The sequence below is a fragment of the Hesperophylax consimilis genome, chromosome 8 (genome assembly GCF_061612785.1).
Source record: "Hesperophylax consimilis isolate HC1 chromosome 8, BYU_Hcon_1.0, whole genome shotgun sequence".
Lineage (NCBI taxonomy): Eukaryota > Metazoa > Arthropoda > Insecta > Trichoptera > Limnephilidae > Hesperophylax > Hesperophylax consimilis.
The window spans coordinates 29568924-29590486 of NC_142843.1; the positions used below are offsets into that span (position 1 = coordinate 29568924).

General features: G+C 35.4%; 1 protein-coding gene across 2 annotated transcripts in view; it reads right to left on the minus strand.

Annotated features, from left to right (window-relative positions):
* Positions 1-21563, minus strand: part of sdk (sidekick cell adhesion molecule) — a 202764-nt gene that overhangs the window by 32802 nt on the left and 148399 nt on the right. The gene's annotated exons all lie outside the window — the stretch shown is intronic.

Genomic DNA, 21563 nt, shown 5'->3' on the forward strand with positions numbered 1-21563 from the left:
TAGTTAACCCTTTGAGCCCATTGTAACTTATATGAACATTGCATAAGTATTGGTAAAAAAGAAGAAAAAAAAAGTTAAAATTTTCACTGATGCGCAATAAGCTTTATTGTAAACAAGGGATAATAAATACTTAACTAACATAACATTATCCGATTCGAGCCGATTGTTTTCGTTAATCATACAATAAGGGTACCTAAATCACTGAACAGAAAATGTGGAATGAACCTAAAGTATGTTTTTCATATGATCAAACTTTTAACGAGGTGAAAATGGATTGCTGCCGCAAAATGCGACAACTTTAAACTTATAATTGTACCAGATTTCGCGGGAATCGTATATTTACTCTGAGTGTGGCCCTGGGGTAAGACCACCGTTCAGAATTGAAACGTTGCTTGAAATGGCTTTAGCCGCGTTTTGACTAGATCTGAAAATCCAGGTACTGCCCCTCCTCCCTCTTCCCCATCTCCTTCCCCTTTCAAAATACGCCATCGAATATTTATATTCCTACTCGCATTTTAAAGGAGTGCGTAAAAAAATAGATAAATTAATCAGAAACTAGATTAAAATATCAAAATCTAATGAGAAAACTAATAATATAATTTTATATATATATATATAAAATTATTTTATATATAATTATAATTTAATATATATACAGGATGTATCGGCACGTACCCGACAAACTTCAACAAGCGATTCCTCAGCATATATGGAGTAAAAAATGTTATGGCCACATTGCTGTCCGGTAACGTTTTTTTAATAAAAAAATTACTATTCATATTTTCACCACATGTCACCACTGATTTATCCTTTGTCAAAGTTTGAAAGCAACGTCGCGTCGCAACTCAACACCTTCGTCTCATTTTTAACTATTATTTTTTAGTGTGTAGGAAAGAGCGAAGACGCTTTTCGACACACTTGCTAATTACAGCTAGGTAGCGCGGCGTTGTCGCTTATTTCACCCCTATACTGTGGACAGTGACGGAGTGTGGACAATTTTTTTTTGTTTTTAATTGAAAAAAAATGTTACCGGACAGCAAAGTGCGCATAACATTTTTTACTCCAAATGTGCTAAGGAATAGCTGGTTAAAGTTTGTCGAGTACGTGCCGATACACCCTGTATATATATGCCTGCATGATGACGAAAAACAGAAAGGTAATATATATGTATAAACCATCATAATATTATATTGTGTAAGTGTTATGCAGGGTGATAAGGAACGCACTTGACTTCTTACTTGGCTTAACCAGTGCTTCCTAACATTTGTTATTTTGAGTAAAAAATGTAAATTATATTTTGGTCTCCGGTGACTTTTTTTGTTTTTTGAAAAAAAAATCTTCATGGTCTGGTCATTCAGCCGAGTAACTGCGCTCACCCCTCACTCCGTCCCTAACTGTCCAATACCTAATGATTTTTATGTTTTAAGTATAAAAAAACCTCAATAAAAATGTCACCGGAGACCAAAATTTAATTAACATTTTGTTCTCCAAATAATGTCATGAATTACCGGTTAAATTAAGTCAAGTACTTCCCTTAACACCCTGTATTTTCTACTCCTATAATAAAACAATATTACAAAAATAAGTTCTAATATCTATACACCGAACGTCAGCGACCTACATAAATTGCTATTTTATCGTGACTGATTAAAAATTAATAATGCACAACAACTTCAGCACAAAAATAACTACGGGCATTTTCAAATATCTAGTGACAGGGGATACATACATAATAATGAGCTAATAATTAATTCGATAATTCATATGGTCCGTTTCTGTAAAAAAAATCACCTCGTTATATTAAACTCAATATCTTCAATTATTATTGATAGGTTAGTTTTCGATCATTATAATATGTAGGCAGGAAAAACTTTTGAAAAGTAAGCTCTGGCGTCATGAAATTTGGTCATCTAATTTCTAGATCATCGCAATAATTATTTCATCTCGCAACATCATTTCCATCACGAGTTATGAAGGTTTGAAACATCAATTTATCCGTCTAAAGACAAGACCCGCACGAAGAAAATTGAGTACGTCTTTTTTTATCAAGAAACTCTTAGGACGGGTTGTTTCGAAAAATTTGAACACTTCGTCATATTTCAACGGTCATTTTCGGGTTCTGTGATAGTCCTATCCAGGTTCTCTTATTATATCATTATACGAGAGAACTGAAATAAAAACAGAACTTGAAAAATCTTTCACGTAACTTGAAAATTAACGTTGAAGTTTGATTAATTGTTCAAATTCTCCGAAACGACACGTCCTTAAAAATCTCCTAATAAAATATGAATCATTCATAATATATCTGAACACGTGTTCACGCAGGTGGCCTTGTCCGAATAAATATAATGGACGAGATGCGAAAATATTATTATTTTTAAGAACACGTGTTCCGACTTCCTCATAACATATTCGTGCTTTACTGATAGTTTGTTGTGAAATTAGTCAATTCATTCGTTTGAGGCCTCCAGTACCGTTATATCAGGTAATAATAATTTGACCAGATTTTTAATAAATTAACAATATTTCATATTGGTAAGTTTTCTCCGTACACATTGCTGTGGTCCAACTTTATAAAATTGTTCAATAAGAATCACATCGGACGTGATGGATAGTGTATTTTTTATTCGCAACTTGTATTTTTATTTGATTGGGCTGTTAATCCGCAGATGCGACATTTAAACTATTTGGACACGTATTTTTCTTGTGAAATATTACTTGTTACCTGTGTGTTTTTCCTGAAATGTATTCTAAACTTTGTCAGATAAATAATGGTACGCCGGCAGGCGATAGACATTGAACACTGAGTAGGTTCGTTGTTCGTACGCCACGGCGTAAATGAGATTCGACGAAGATCGAATTTTTAGCACAAACGGTACGTACCGCCCATATCAAGGCGAATCTTTAGCAAATGCCTGAATATCGTGTTGGAGTTGGAAACATCCCCTTTAATACAGCCCACGCTTCGGACGTAACCAGCCACAAACAAGAATAACGTTCTTTTAAAAATAGTATTGAAATTTGGGCGAAGTCGGGTGTTGATACTAAAAATCTTTTATAAAGAAGAGTTTCTGTGGGTGGCTTTTTAAAATATAATTGTACATATTTATTCCGAGATTTGGCGTAATTTTGCACACTTGATCTCCAATAAAGAGGAAGGTCACTATCTAAACGAAAACCACCCCATCTCCTTTTCTTACCTCTTAAAGCAGATTGTTGATACTTCTTGGTGAAATTTTGCACACTTGAAGTTCAAAATAAGAGGAAAATGACTGTCAACAACTTCTGATTTCAACAACTCTTCGCAAAGACCGGCAACACCGAGGACTTCAGCTAGCACGCAATAAATTAAATTATGTACGATGTTCAGTGTAGGCATTGCGGGAATTACATACGATCGCGATCGTCTCCAATTACCTTCCGATCAATAATACTACAACCTGTATGTAGCCTCCATCATTATTCTAAATGTTACGATTGTTATTTTCACGATATAGGTTACCTCTCATTTAATAATACAAATATTTTAATCATTTTTATAGCACCTTTCTCGTGAAAAGTCAACCCAACGGCGCTGTACAAACATTAATTCCTCGACTCATGATAATTTTTTTCCAATGCTCTTTCATATTACTAATTATAGCTAATCAATTTCAACAACTTATAGCTATTCGATTGCATCCACCAGCCAATCAAACAATAATACAAAACTGTGTACAATGCATTTTAAAAATGAACGAGATGCTGCATAAAAATTTACACATTATTTTGTATTATGTACGGTCTAAAATTTAAAGTAGACAGAAATTGATGGCGGTGCGATCGTTTAAATGGTAAACTAAGAAAATTAAAGTAAAAAAGCACAATCGTTCAAATGCATATTTTGAATTTACAAACAGTGTTCCGAAATTAGTGGTAGGTACTTTCCGAAAATAAAAATAAATTGTTAGTTAAAAAAATCGAGTTCCGTAAACTCAAATGTGAAGAACAAATTTCAAATATAAAGTGAGTAGCTTGGTATTGTCATAATGCAAGTTTTTAGTTGCAATTTAATAAATTTCTACATTTTATTGCCAAAGTATAGAGCCAAATAATATATACAGAACCATCTAATTACTAGCACAGTAACTTTGGAGAATTTCAGTTTTGTAGAAGAAACAGTTTTGGACACAGAGGACATACATTATATTGAAAAAAAAATCTCATTGCATGCTATTGAAGGTGCCATTTATTACATCCTGGTATTTATTTTTTTTAAATTAAATTTTAAGATAGGAGACCAAGTTTTTTTAAAGGACTCTAATTTATAGAAAAGTTTGGGGATTAGATTAGAATTTATCTAATTTTGTATTAAACTTTTTTAAAGGTTATCCCATTAATGTAATTTGTCATTGAAGAAGATAATATTAATAAATCTAAACTAAACATGAAACAGAACAAGACACAGAACAATAAAAAGATAACGGTCACAGTCAGAAATCGAACCCAGGATCTCTTGTACTACGGAGACAGGCGTCTTAAACCACTCGACCATTGTGACCTAATTATTAAACGTCATATTTGTCGATCTCATATTTCAAATTCTGTTGTAACTAATTTTTCGAATGTTTTTGGCAAGTACCTTTTTAAATGATCAAAATTTTCTAATGAATTGCTTTGTAACCTAGATAGTGTCTTGGATGAACAAATCCGATTTTTATTTATTTGAGCTACCTTTGAATTTTTCTAAAAGTCTAAATGAATTTCAACTTTTATTTAACTTTTTTGAAGGTTATACCAATCAATTTAGTAAATAAATATAATATTGTTAATTCCGAATTTGAAATATAACATCGACAAATACGACGTTTAATAATTAGGTCCCAGTGGTCGAGTGGCTAAGACGCTGTCCCGGTAAGACAAGAGATCCTAGGTTCGTTTCCTATTTGTGACCGTTATCTTTTTTTCTGTGTTTTGTTCTGTTTCATGTTTCGTTTAGATTTGTTATTTTTATCTTCAGTGCGACGAATCACCTTTAGGTAGATACCTAAAGATAAACGAATCACCTTGGTAGATACCTAAAGATGATTCGTCGCTCAATAAGAAACAGATAAAGTTGAAAAGCTTCCACTTATATTACCAATAATAATGGTCGGTAGACTTCTCGGACTTTAAATTTCACCTTATTAATGTAATGTTATGTTACGTTCGCGGAAATTCTCTCGTGGATTACCCACTTGAAACAAAGTTTAATTAAAAAAATCTCTAGAATTATACAACAGCAGGCGAGATGAGCGATAAAGGCTAAAGCGGAAAAGTTCCTTTTTTTACACTACAAAGTTTACCCCAGTAATAAAGTGAAATGAATAGGTTTCACATTATGCATCCGACTTCATCATAAAATTATTATAATCTCTCCAAAGCTTCATCAAAGTATAATTAATATTATCTCCAAGTTTTCTCGTAATTGCAGTTGTGCGTCTGTCTCTGAGTCATTGTAACTCTGGTTCAATGAACCCGGATTTGTTTTGAATTTAGAGTCACTTTCAAAAATTGAAATTGGTCAAGGAACCCAAATACCAAACAATAATATAAAATTTAAAAAAAAAAAAATATTTTAACTGTAATTTTCAAAATTGGAACCGATTGTGTCAAGAATTAAGACAAGTGATAAAATACCAACCAATAATATGTAAAGTATTGCAAGAGAAAATTATTTTAATTGTCATTTTCAATTTGGAACCGATTGTGTCAAGAATTTAGACAAGCGATAAAGTACCAACCAATAATATGTAAAGTATTGCAAGAGAAATTATTTTAATTGTCATTTTCAATTTGGAACCGATTGTGTCAAGAATTTAGACAAGCGAGAAAGTACCAACCAATAATATGTAAAGTATTGCAAGAGAAAATTATTTTAATTGTCATTTTCAATATTGGAACCGAATGTGTCAAGAATTTAGACAAGCGTACCAACCAAAGATATTAGAAGAACGAGATATGCTATGTTGGCCGCCGGACCGTAGCCGGAGTACTACCTAATTAGGGTACTTTGAACGGTATCGGGACGTGTACGCACAGAAATCTGTTCTATGTATTAGTGCGGATACCTTAGCGCAAGCGAAGGTGTGCAGTAGTATTGGTGAACAAAACCGGCGACACTCGGCAAAACAATTCCACTCAGTACGAACTGCGCATAGCACATCTCGTTCTTCTAATATCTTTGGTACCAACCAATAAATGTAGCAAGAGTTAGAGTTATAGTAAGAGTTCAGGTATAAAACCGATTAATTAAGAAAGTTGATTAACAATTCAGTTACAATTAAATTTGCTACATGTGTTTTAGTAATTACAAATTTAGCTAATTAGTAATGTTAGTAAGTCTAATGTTCTCAATTACAAGTTCTTACCGTAGGCAGTGGTATCATCCAATTTCAGTGACAACGATTTTTCAACAAAAAATCTCAGATACTTATAAACGCGGTGTAAATATTACGCGGCTTCCTTTTAGTTCGGAATAGTGGATTTATGAATGAGTTGGACTTATTTCAAAGCGTAGGTACATTTGAATTGAACTCACCTTAAACGGGTACGTATGACCGGCAAAACATAATAAGTAAGACAAACATAAAACAAATAAAAGTTGTAGATTCTTTTTACTGCGTAGCACAATCTGAATATATCCGGTAAAACTGTTTTATTTGGGAATGATTTCCGAGATAATGTATATACAGGGTGTATCGGCACTAACCCGACAAACTTTAACCAGCTAGCTATTCCTTAGCACATTTGGAGTAAAAAATGTTATGGCCACTTTGCTGTCCGGTAGCATTTTTTTTTTCAATTAAAAACAAAAATATTTAAAATTTCCACACTACATCACTGTCATTGGCATTGCGTTTCGTGTTCAACAGCTGTTATAAGCAAGTATGTCAAAAAGCGTCTTTGCTCTTTCGCACACACTAAATAATAATAGTTAAAAATGAGACGAATGGTGCCGTGCCATTTCGTTGTGATTGTAGAAGTTCGCCAATATAGGTACACACGTGCATTATTCAACGGAATTCGAATAAAATATTTGCCAGATGGGTTTTCAAACTTTGACAAAGTATAAAACAGTGGTGACATGTGGTGAAAATATGTTTAATTAATTTTTTATTAAAAAAAACGTTACCGGACAGCAAAGTGCACATAAGATTTTTTACTCCAAATATGCTAAGGAATAGCTGGTTAAAGTTTGTCGGGTACGTGCCGATACACCCTGTATATATAAGAATAAAGAAAATACAATAGCACAAGTCGTTTCGTGGGAAATATACGAAGGAGTGAACATTCAAGATTTAGATCCCCACCAAGATTCAACTAACTATTTAACTTGCATTATTTATACTTTTTCAAAAATATTTCGATACCATTCAAAAACGGTTCCATGAAAAATCAGAACACTTTTGAAAAGTGATATAAAGTCATCAAAATTAATGAAGAAAAAAAAAACAAGTCTAAAAACCTAATCGAACCTAAGCGAATGAACGAAGCGCGTAAAAAAATATATGGCACGAATGTGAATGGTAGAAGTCGACGATGCCCGAGGACATGGCAAGATCAAGTGAACCAAATACTTTAGTCGGGATAAGTCAAGAGTCAGAATAACAGAAGGATATGTATGAGACGATGTATTAATGAGAGTGTGTGGTAAGATCGAGTTGTTTGGCGGTGCATCATCTGTGCCTACCTCTGCGGGGAAACGGCGTGATGGTAAGTTAGTTAGCTAAACTTAATCTAACCTAATCAACATAGTTTTTTGTTTATCACTTTTCAGGACTTTATTTCCGATTTGTCGCTACTTTGATGTGTCCGGTTTCGTCAAAAACACGTTGCTGGCAAGTGAAAGTTTATTTAGGAAGATATTTAACAGCAGGTTTACGAAAATGTTTAAAATTTGAACAAAGGTTTTTAGGAAACCCTAGGAAATCCACTGGATTAGGCCGGTTTTAATTTATTCGTTTTTACGTTCCTTTGGGTCATTTGACTAATTGCAAAGCGCCCTTCGGGTGATTTTTCACAAAAGCGGCGCTATATAAATTATGCATACATTTATTATTTGGGTGTGGCCCCTGATCAGATAAGCTGATAGAAATGTGCTGTGGGCGTATCCACGTGCCCAAATTAAGGTCAATTTAATCATACTTCTGGTGTAGTCAAGTATTAATACTTGAAGAATCAATTTTATTGACATGTCTATTTGGCAAGAAGTAGAAAGGTCTCGTGTAAATTAGCGATATCAGCTGTCTTTCAAATCGGTATAATTCACACTTCTAGGAATTTTCCGTTCGTTGGTGTAAGATTAAATCATTGTATGATATAATCATGTAAATTGGTCGATGGGTTAAATATTTTTATGTTTTGCTAGAAAAGTTGAAATTCGTTTCGTTCAAGTTCGTAATACCTACATAGATATAATGAGAAACAGAGAAATCATTTAAAAAAAGATACGTTTGAAAGTATTTTGTGTGCACCGATAATATCGAAAGTTTAAACAGAGTTAATTTGTAACAATCGCCCGTAGTCCCTCTTACCCCGCAAATGCCCAAAATATAATGTGTGCATATCGACGTTTATCCATTCCTTTTAAATTTGGACTCACGATTCCATTCGAAAGTGTTATTTTTCGTGTTTTTTGTCATTCTTCAACTTACAAGGGCGGGCCTCCAGGGATAATATTACCACAAACAATGAACCAAATGTTTGCACAAACATGAAACATTGACAGGGCCCAATGTTTTTGTTTTTGTGAGATGCTTGAAAATATTTGGTCGCTGGAGACCCGACTTAACAAAAACAAAATTATTATTTTATTTGGAAAAACAACAGATAAAATATTTTATGGAAAATTTGTATAATTATTCAACCAATAACAGGTTTTCACTGATGTATCTTAATTTAGTAGATATAAAAGAGAAAAGGATTATACTACCCTATGGGGATGTATTGAGTAATATGTATGGTGTGTATGTTATTTATTGGTATTAAGTTTGAAAATGTAAGGTGCTATGCTAAATAGGTCGAATTTACTGCATGAAGTATTAAAATGTATTTTAAATTTAATTATTTTTTGTCCATCCAATACACCACTACACAAAGTCTCTTTAAAATGATTTACCCATTTGTAGGTGTTAAGGTTTGAATGGTAATGATTGATTCAATATTAAAACCAAACTTTAATAATATAGCGCAATCATTTCTTTTCAAGAAACATTCTGACGAGTAGTGATTGACGTAACGAATTAAACGTAGCCGACTCCCATAGTAGTTCGTGATACGTGAGGCGTGTAATTGATTCAAGGTAGGTACAGTTAGTAAAATAATTATTAAATAATTATTAAAATATCTAATCATGATCGGACACGACATCGCGAGGAAATAGCAAGAAGGAAAAAATCAATAAAATATTTGACGACCTCCCTGTAATGCTACGTATACATACATCCGCGAGCCGAACTTCAACTTATGTAATGCTACGTATACATACATCCGCGAGCCGAACTGCCGATCCGAACCTCAACTTATGTAATGCTACGTATACATACATCCGCGAGCCGAACTGCCGAACCGAACCTCAACTTATGTAATGTTACGTATACATACATCCGCGAGCCGAACTGCCGAACCGAACCTCAACTTATGTAATGCTACGTATACATACATCCGCGAGCCGAACTGCCGAACCGAACCTCAACTTATGTAATGTTACGTATACATACATCCGCGAGCCGAACTGCCGAACCGAACCTCAACCTCCCTGTAATGCTACGTATACATACAGCCGAACTGCCGAACCGAACCTCAACCTCCCTGTAATGCTACGTATACATACAGCCGAACTGCCGAACCGAACCTCAACCTCCCTGTAATGCTACGTATACATACAGCCGAACTGCCGAACCGAAGTAACGAAGAACAGTTCCCAGATGCGACCGAATCTTTTTCCGTTTCATATTTTTCGTTTGAGAATGGTTAATATTGTCTTTATTTTTACTTCTTTTACATTAGCTTCACACAGGAGGACCCGAGGAAAAATACCTCAGGGCCTATGTCATCTTTAGGGTCATTTTAGGGAACATTAGGAGAGTAAGTTCTGTGAAGGAAAAGGGTAATAGGGGTTGGGTAGGAATCTGGTGGTCAAAGTGTCCAGGAATGACGGACGTATAAATCCATCCCTCCCACTGCGGTGCAAGGCGATGGGTCGAGAGAGAGTCCGGCTGAAGGGATCAAAAGATCTCCCTCAACTAGTCTCTTCCGATCCGACCCACCATGTAGTAGGTGGGCAACCGCATCCGCCGCCAAGACCTGGCCAAACCTCAACCCTGGAACGCGGCACCCCTGCTAAGTCAACAACGTAGCGAACCACTTGGGGTTACGTATGGCGGGGGTATTGGTTACCCAATAAATAGTTCCCAAGTTGAAAATATATAGAAACCAGTATTACAAGCGGGAAACTGTAGAATCTACACCACACAGAATCCAAAAATTTGATATTATTTTTTTTTTCTTTTACTCTTTTGATCTTTTCAAAGTGTTAAAAAAAACTTTTTGAGCCGTTTCTACTCTACTTGGGACTCTTGTGTGATAAGCACATTAAAAAAAGGTATTATATCTATCCCATAAGATGACAGAAAGAGCAGGCAGTTACATTTTGGTTTTAAGTTTAAGTATACATAAATGAGTCAATAAAATATAATTTTACCCGATAAGATTTTTTTATTATTTAATATATGTATGTTTTTTACAATAAATATATAATTTATACATATTATACAGTGTTATAAAGGTAAATAATAATAGCTTTTCCTCACCATAAAGAGACGAGGCTCTTGTGTTTGGTGAATGAATCCTAGCTCAATTATATGGAATCATGTTAGTAAGTAAATAATATATTTGCAAATCCAAAGGGATAAGTAAGAAATAGGCAAGATTTATCAATAATACAGTTTCAAGATTTGAAGGAAATAATAATAAGAGTAAGATATGGACTTTTATAGTAGTTTTAGGTAATTTTTTAATTTTATTTTAAATTCCTGAATATCTTCAATATTTTTTCGATATAATGGAAGGATGTTAAAATATGTTATACCTAGATAGAGATAGATAATTTAAATTCTTTAATAAGATAATTCCTAATAGTTGCTTGTTGCAAGGTACATAGATTAAGTTAGGATTTATTCATTTTAAAATGGCCTTGAGGTGATTTTTCACAAAAACAGCCCAATATGAATTGATATAAATTATCAATATATTATTTTAATAATTATCAGGCTGTGGAGTTAATGGGTGGATGCGTATTTTTTTTCTAAGCAAATAAACAAAATATTTAAAACTCACCGTTTTTTCAGGATTCAGGTTACACGCAAAAAGCTTACCCCAAGATTCAGGGTAAAAGATAACTATCCTATAATGATAAACTCAGTTATTTAATAATGATAAAGTTAGTTTTGAAGTAGGTATAAAACACAAGCCACTAGCCATTACTAGCCAGCCCCCGGTTATAGATACTAGATACAACTAAATTACCGTAGGTACCTATATCTGAAAACTTTTAAAAGAATAATAATAACTAGATTAGTTAGTTAAGCGTAGCAAGGGAGGAAGGTAAGTACTTCATTGCCAACTTTTTCAAGTTCTATTATTTATGGTAATTTAATCTGCTTTTTTTACTCCAAATATTGTCTTGTAATTTGGACATTTTCAGTTCCGAATCTGTTAAGCCGGACGGTAAAACCTTGGGTCTGGACCTTGAGATCGCGGGTTCTAAATCCGACGTTGCCATATTTATGTTTTTTCAGTGAAATTTGTTTTGATAGTGGACGATACTAGAACCTAGTAGCGCCCTGATAAGAAGCCTCAAACATTGCTTGAAATAACTTTAGCTGTACTTAGTAGCCATATCTGGATAACCAGGTAGTTTCCAACCTTCCTCTCAATTTTTTTAAAATCACTACAGCACAAGTCTCCTAAGTGTCAGGAGCCCGTGGGAGTATGCCTTCCCAAGTTTGTGGTAAAGTAGTCCCTAATGACAGCTTGTACGCACGTCATCGACGATCGTCCTCTTTCTTCTCACACGTTTTGTAAGAAACAGAAAAAGACAGAAGATACTAGAACGATGACGTTACTTACACGGAAAACAATGAGTATTGCTGATTTATTAAGAACAAAGAGATTCTTAATAAAGTAGCTCAGGAGGTAAAGTGCACAAACTTCGGGAGGTTCAGCGCCCTTGAGGTGATTTTTTTATGAAAACGGCGCTACATAAATAAGCCAAATATTATTAAGGTATATACTACATAATGGTACACGGAGAAAAATGAGTAATACTAATTTATTAACAATCTCTTCACATTATTGGTAATTCGATTAAAAAGGGGATTGCAGGCCTTAACAAATGAATTAACAGGTTTCCTGATAAACTTTTAGTAAATTACGAATATATTATCACCATGCTGAACACGTGGTCATGAAAACCCAAATGTTTTCGCATTTCACCATGGTATATTATCAAGGCAAACGCACGTATACAGATTCGTTATCGGCATAGTGGTTGGAGGCGTTGTCCCGGTAAGACAGAGATTCTGGGTTCGATTCCCACTTGAGACCTTTACCTTTTTTCTGTGACTACCGTTTCGTTTAGATGTATTACTATTATCTACTTCTTCAATAAAATAAAGATATTTACACGAACTTGGTCGACCTAATACAATTATTGAAAATTTTCATTTCCCTTTTTGAAGGTTTTCTTTTAATTTTTGATGTAATATTTCCCCGGCATGGCATGGCAGGTAGCGACTTAAGAAAATGTTAATTACTCGGCACCTGGAAGCATTTTGGGTACGTTCTCACGTTTAATTTTAAACATAAAATAACTCAAATTAACTCAAGGAGAATAATATCAAACAAGTTGCGGTATTCTTTACACGGACTAATTTCATCAAAGCCTGCCTAAAAGACGTTGTCATATTTATAATATTTGAAATTTAAATTAGCATATCAACCCTTCAATTAAAATTTAATCACTGCTATGTGAAGCATCTTGCTATTTATCATAGCACTGTAAAATTATATTTCTATTGAGTACCTACATTTTAGTGATATTTTTCCAATGGATGTGGAACAATGGAATCCCCATTTGAGCAGATTATGGGGGCGAAGATGGGGGTGTAGAAGCTGATGACGTCAACCGTGTTTGTTGACCAGATCTGAATAGCTAGGTACCTAGTTCCCAATCTTCCTCACAACATATAATATCTAGACAAATGAAGGTGCATGGACACGTGTTCAAAAAACGACATGCGATCCCGTTTTTAACCAGATTACCAATAATTTGGAGAGATTCTTAATAAATTGGCAATACTCATTGTTCTCCGTGTACTATCCGGCTTCGTCTGTGATTTGAGTTCTTATACTATTTACACATACGAGTATCTATTCCATATTGCTTAAAATTTCACTGCAATCCAACGATTCATTTTGTCTAAGTAGATTTTAGAACACTCTTTTTAACAAAATAATTTTTTTCCCATTAGTATATATTAAATAATATAGCGTCACGTGTTTTATTTCAGTTTGTTAAATATGTCAATGCTCCATAGATCGGAATGAAAATTATGTTGCTAAAATAGTTGCGATGACCTAGAAATTTGATACAGAAAAGCTAAGTAAATTTCATGGCACCAGAGTGTTTAAGCTGCTTTATACACATACATGTTCTGCTTTATAATCAGGATTTGTAGTAGCTGTACTTAGGTAATCTGAATTTAATACTCCATCTCATATTGCAGATTGCAGACCTCAAGCAGGCAGAGTGAGGAAAGTACCAAGGCATAGAAAGCACCTACCCGAGTAGCTAGGAAAGTACCTAGGCATATATAGTACCTACCCGAGTAGCTAAAAGACTCTTACGTCGTTCTATGCCCGGAGAAAAATGTAATATTATCATGCCTAGATTGCCTGGTACCTACGTACGTAAGATGCATCTAAATATGAGTTTACACGGGGCTCCAGGCAGCTTATAATGGCTGCCTGGAGTGTAATCCGATTGGATCGAGACGGGATCCCTAATGCGAGTTTCCTCAATAAGAAATTGAAAAGTGTATTTATACATCAGTTCCAGATTCACCCCGCGGTTGAATAAAATTGATCTAATTACCAGCGAAACCATCCAACACGGAAGAGAATTATTCGGCGCGTGAAGGCGTAACGCGCCAAATTTTATTCAATCTTGCTCAAGTTAAGAGTCTTTAATCGAATTTTAAGCCTATTAATAAATCACAAAAACCTTTGATAATAATCTACTGCACTTCAAGGTAATTTAATAATTTCATTACTTATTACTAGAGACACCAATTCATAGCATTAACGATACTTTCGCGAATTAAAGCAATAAATCGTGTTTTAATCTTGATCGCTATAATCTTGTATTGACAGATCGTAGAACGAACATGACACACTCTATTGTAGAAACATGTGCCATGTTGAGTTTCAATCAATAATACAATAAACACGTTTCAAGTGATTTTGCTAATTGAATTGTTTTTTCCCTCTTGCCGACTCCCATTCCTTGACGTTATCCTATTTAGCTATAAACGCTATGAAAACGCAAAATTAAAGCTATAAAAGCTATTTTTCCATAAATAATGCTACATTTCTTAAAAATTACAGCTATATGAATGGGTGTCTCTACTTATTACTAGTCTGTAGATACATGGCAAAATTACCGCACGCCATGTTAGCATAAACATGGAATTTTAATGAAATTTATTTTTGTTTTATTATTTTCAAAAAACAGTACACAGATAAAATTGGTGGTAAACAGTTTACAGGGTTTTAGAAATTATCACAAGAATCGGTGCCAATGACATGTCTCTATTGAAGGTGAAAGGATAACTCATCAAAATGACAATTCAACTCACCTTCAAAAAGTGATTATAAAGTCTTAAAAAAATATGTAACAAAAACTAGGTTAAATAGGTTACGTAGGTAAAGTTTATAGGTTAGTTTTTTCATCGCCTTTAATGAAGAACTTTATTTCACTTTTTAAAGATGTGTTGAATTGTCATTGTCTTGAGTTATCATGGAACCCTCTACGAAATATCTGGGGAGTGATTATATAAATATACATTTTAGCGGGCCGGGTTAACACATGCTAGGGAATGATTTAAGGTAAACGAATAAAATGTATTACGTCAGATTCCTTGGCGATTTGGCAAGTTCGCACCCGGATCGGACTGCTCCAGTTGCGCCTGCAGAGGGCCGCCCCTGATATATGTGAACATGTGTGTGTACCTGTGTCAGAATTGTTTTAAGTAATTGTGCATTGTGAATGTGCAATGATTAAGTTACCAGTAATGTTTTTTGTTAAATGACGGCAGGGAATCAAAAAACATATAGAAAGATTGTTGAATGTTAGAAGAACACGGACATTGTTAAATTTGCTGCAGCGTTTGTTTTGTTGTTTTATGTGTAAAATCGCTTGGTGTCAATTAGTACGTTTAGATCAGAGGTTCTCAAAGTGGTATATATGGACCCTTAGGGTTCTATATAAACTTGCTGGGGGGTCAAGGTCAGTGAGAAAAATAATTAAGGGTCCACAAGATTTAAATGTGGGTATAAGCCAGTGGACTCCCATTTACCTCAAGTCATCATCAACAATAAGGAGTTCCATAAATTACATAATACACCAAAAACAGATTTTGTGTACATAGCAGACCCAGAAATTATTTATTTGATATTTCATTTTGTTCATTTTGTTTATCGAGGTATAAAAATAGAGTCTAAGATGATTTTCTTGTCAGAATGAATACGTTGAAGCAAGACATTGAGCATTGGCAAGACGCGAATTTTCACCGTTTCCCAACTTGTCATTGACAAAAGTCCATGATTGTGACGTTTTGGCAACGTTCAACATTAAAATATGCTTCACACAAACTTCAAAACAAGGTTTGAGAATTTTTCGACTATGGAACGGAACGGAACATTGAAAAATCGGATATCAAATGGCAAGCGGAACTGAACCGAATAAGCACCACTAAAAAAAACTTTTTAAAAAACTAAAAAAAAAGAGAGTTAATCAAAGGGGTATTAGCAGTTCTATCTTTCTAGGTTACAGTTTTAATTTCAGAGGTGTACAGTGATAATATTATGAGTTACTTCTGGAGATTAATGCTATAAATAATAAAAATAAAAAAATAAACGGGAATCCTTCCTAGTTGGCCAGTCAAAATCATAAAATGTAATCAATATTATATTATAAAAAAATAAATAAATGCTGATGTTAGATTTTTATCATTTATGTTGGGTATCAGAAAGTACTCCCAAATGACCTATTTTTAAAGCTTATTTTGTCAGCCGTTGGAGGTGAATGAAATTGAGGTTTATCTACAATATAACTGTCAAAATAATGTTTATCAATAAATCGACAAACAATGGTATTTCTCGAAAAATTGAAATATTTGACATGGGCGCTTCTCCTCTAGAATTATAGTTTTCATCGAGTTTATTTTTTTAACAAATTGGTAATCAAATCATTAATTTTCAACATTATAAGATCACATTTAAAATGAACCCGGCTGCGACAAAAAGTTTATAAAAATGAGGGAGGTTTCAATTTTTAAAAAGCGGATGTTTAAGAAAATAGATCAATCAAAGTAATAAAATTTAAGTTAGAACGTTTTAGCTGTTTACCAACAATTGCCTGATACTGCTGCCTTTGTTTTTGTACGCTCCATAATAATATTTCAACTATTATAATAGTCGGAAGAGTACCTCCAACATTCCCATTCACCAGTGAATTCCCACAACGCAACGTAGTAAACTGAAACGGGTGAAGCTTCAATCTTTTCGTAATATCCTCAGAGGAGTTGAGTGCCGAAAACCTCGACACAGCGGGGATATTATGCGTCTCCAAATGAGGCATAAACGTTGATTTGTTTCGTATAGTCAGTGGAGAAATCCCAACTACAGCGGGACTTTTTTCCCACAGGATCACAGGATGTCGCCTTGGTGTGCCGCCGAGCTGACACGTGTGCTGCGTGGTGAGAATCACGGCTTCCCCTGAATTTACGTACCCCACCCACCTACTCGTTCGCTTACTATTTGCTACTAGCTAAAGCAGTGGCGCATCACATTACGGAGCAGGTGGCGTAACCAACCAGAGCCCACATGCTTAGAGGAAGCAATCATTTAGCCCGTCCCCCCAAAACAAAAGGCTAATAGAATTTACATATAATGGGAAAAGCTACAAACCATTGGTATTTTATACGATTTCTAAAACCGCTTGAAACGATTTCTTGGATTACCTGGTTATTGGGTATGACTTTATTAGTACCGTAACTTATCCCGATATCTCTGTTGCGGATAATATTATATTGGGTGGTTAATAAGTATCTACGAAGATAGCAGCTAGATGATATTTTCGTAAATACTTATCCGCAACAGAGATATAGGAATAAGTCACGGTACTAATAAAGGCATACCCAATAACCAGGATGACTTTATTAATACCTAGTTATTGGGTATTACTTTATTAGTACCGTCACTTATTAACCACCCAATATAATAATAATAATATTTATTCCAGGATGTGGGGAGGTTAGTGCAATCCCACTCGTCCCATATAGAAATACATATTTTTTGTACAATAATTATGCAAAATATAATAACAATTTTGTGCAAAAAAAAATATAAAGAAGAATAAATTAACAACAGAAAATAGATATGTGAAAAAATGCAAAAATATATAAAGAAGAATAAATTATCAACAGAAGAATGAATTATGCAGGGCGTGGTCTTGAGTGAGCTTGGGCCCAGCGCTCACTCAGGAGTGGCGCTTGGTGCTGGTAGGTTGCAGTCACCAACGTGTTGGCGGAGGCCATTAGCCGCATCCTAGCTCCAGTGACCCGGTGTCTCATCAGGCCGGCAAATCCATTCAATCCTAGTTCCGTGAACATTGTCGACGCGCTGCTGTATCTTCGGTATCCAAATACGATTCTACAGGCGTCATTATATTGAATTCGGAGTCGTTCCATCGAGCAAGTTCGGTAGTGACACCATGTCTCACACGTATACAGGCCAGTACAGAATGCGTTGAACAGTATTTTTAAACGGTATTGCTGCATTTGAAAAATCTGCGGGCAATCATATTAGACACTATGCTTAGGCTTCTCCTTTGTCGTTCGATATCACCATCGTCCGATAGGTCTTGATTAATAATGTGACCTAAGTATTTTACATTCGAACATGTATTTATTCTTGCCTCGTTAAGGTATACGGGAAGCATCTTACTTGATTAAGCATCTTCTGGATTAATATTATTAGTATCTGGATTATTATTATTATTGATTATTATACGCAACAGAGATATCGGGATAAGTCACGGTACTAATAAAGTCATACTCAATAATAAAGTCATACCTGGTTATTGGGTATGACTTTATTAGTACGGTGTCTTATCCCGATATCTCTGTTGCGGATAATATTATGTTCGGTGGTTAATAAGTATCTACGAAGATAGCAGCTAGATGATATTTAATAAATAAAATACAGTAATGGGTAGGGAAAAAGCTAATACAGAAAAGCTTTTGTTAGATTATTCGTTGGCGATATTACGTCACTGCTACCGCGTAAGCCACGAAACCTACCAGAGGGACTTACTCGGAGCTGTTGAGAAAGCTCTCAATAATTTCCGTAAATAGGCGCCGAGCTTTTGGGGAAAGCGCTTGTTATTAATGCTCGAAGAGGCTGTGAGAAAAGAGAAGCTTTGCCAAACTTGTGATAAGATATAAGGCCGACAAGACGGTCCCCGCAAAGTAATGCTTCATTTGACTGAGAATCGAGAGATTGAGGGGATGATTCCGAGCGCACTTATTCATTTGATGTGTGGACACTGGCAGTTTAGACTTTAGTGTAGACGTTGTCACGTTGAATAGACTTTCGAGAGTCACTACTAGGTAGGTACAACCTTCATATGTTTACTTACCACGGCTTACTTAGTAAACGAGAGCATTAAACAATCGGCCTTATGAAAATGAGAACGAGCAATATATGGCACTTTCCCGCAACAGTACAAAATAGAAACGTTCATTTGTACGCTTGATTGGGGTTTACTTAACATTGTTACGTTACAAAATTGCATTAGGCAAGTTGGGAATGTGTGTTGTATGTTGGCACTTCCCGCTCAGCGATGAAGCGGTTTTGACGCAACCGCAATATCCTGTCTGCCAGCTGAAGCGTCACTGATCGGAAGTACCGACCCACGTGACCTACCCCATACATATAGGGGTTGATTTTTTTTACCGGATAACGTCTAAAACACATCGGAAACTATTTGGGGGAAGCAAATTAGGGAGCAATTTAATTATCATAAAATAATCATAAGGTTTCGGAAATTTGTGCTTTTAGGCAGAATAATAATATTAGTACGGAAGCTTTTAGAAATCACAGCAGGTGAGTACCTATATCGAACCTTTGCGTGTTAAGAATACTAAAATAACACATTTATTTCACGAAGCTTTTGGGACAGAACTCGGGTTTGGAACTAAACCCCCGAATGACAAAATGCACTTTGCTAGCTACTAACAAGAGGGCAGTTATACACGGTATCCGGAAGCTAGTAGTACAAGCGGAAAACTAGTGAATATATATATCACACGAAGAACTCAAAAAACTTTTTTTTCGGCAACTTAAGGGTAAAATAAACTTTTGGAGCCGGGTCTACGCTTGGACGCACTTAAAAAGACATTAAACAAATCCAAACTTAAAAAAGTTACACCACAAAATCAACTATAAAAAATGTGATGAGGATTTACTAGTTTCATGTTTGTACTACGAGTTTCCGGACATCGTGCATACCCAGTTCGTATGTACCGCAGCAGAGGTGGCGCATGATTCATAAATAACTAGGAGCAGGTCCTTACCCCGTCGCATCTCATTACAAAAGCAAATACGTAAGACCTGAGAAGTTTTGCGTGTGTACTATGTACCCACCCTCATATCCCGTTTAATTATTTGCAAAGTGCCTGATAACGTCATGTCATGTCGCTTCAAGAATGCAGTGTTCGCATAAACACCAGTGTAAATCCGCCAAGGACGAGAATTTTGACGACAGTAAATCATACGTGATAACATCTACTTGATGTTTTTTAACGCTTTTTTGATATCATTCAAAGTAGTAGGTCTAGACCGCCGTCCCACGGGTCGGTAAGCAATCGACGTAAATCAAATGCTGTAAGACCCTACGCAGAAAAGTTTTACACTGAATCGCTCTGCAAACCTTTAACTTATTATTAGCGAACCGAATTTCCTACAGCATTCGGTTTATAATGATTGCTTACCGACCCGTGGGACGACGGGCTTGCATGTCAACGGTTTTTGCGTCAAATAATATACCAGCAAGACCGTTTCTTTACGCAAGCAAAAATAGAATTTTTCTGTAATTAAATAATAGTTAAATGTCATCATCATCAGCGCTACAACTATAGGAGTGACCTGACTGCATTTTGTTATGTGAGTACTCCTAACTGTCCAGTCAGTGGGAGTATGATATCACTAAGTGGGTTATGTTGTGAAGCTGAAGGGGATGGGGAAAATAAGAGGGAATTTCTTTTTATGTGAATACCGCACAAGAGCCCCAACTGCTCCCAACCATATGTGAGACAATGGCATCCCCAATAGGGGTGTGTTGTGAGGCTGAAGGAAGTGAGCGGGGGGGGGAGACGGGGAAGATGGAGGAGGGGGAGTACCTGGCTATTCAGATCTGACCAAACACGGCTAAAGCCATTTCAAGCAACGTTTAGTTCTGAATTATAACACTATGATGGCACAAGTGGGCAATTAATTCAGAAAAAATAAAACCTCCTAACATGGTTGATACCTGAACGATAACTTAACTCTACGATGGCCCAAGGAAGTAGGTACTTAATTGTGATAAAATAAAACATCCTAACAGGGTTGATACCTCAACTATAAATAAACTCTACGATGGTCCGAGTGGGTAGGTGAACTTAATTGTGATAAAATAAAACATCCTAACAGGGTTGATACCTCAACTATAAATAAACTCTACGATGGTCCGAGTAGGTAGGTGAACTTAATTGTGATAAAATAAAACATCCTAACAGGGTTGATACCTCAACGATAACTAAACTCAACGATGGTCCGAGTAGGTAGGTGAACTTAATTGTGATAAAATAAAACATCCTAACAGGGTTGATACCTCAACGATAACTAAACTCAACGATGGTCCGAGTAGGTAGGTGAACTTAATTGTGATAAAATAAAACATCCTAACAGGGTTGATACCTCAACGATAACTAAACTCAACGATGGTCCGAGTAGGTAGGTGAACTTAATTGTGATAAAATAAAACATCCTAACAGGGTTGATACCTCAACGATAACTAAACTCAACGATGGTCCGAGTAGGTAGGTGAACTTAATTGTGATAAAATAAAACATCCTAACAGGGTTGATACCTCAACGATAACTAAACTCAACGATGGTCCGAGTAGGTAGGTGAACTTAATTGTGATAAAATAAAAC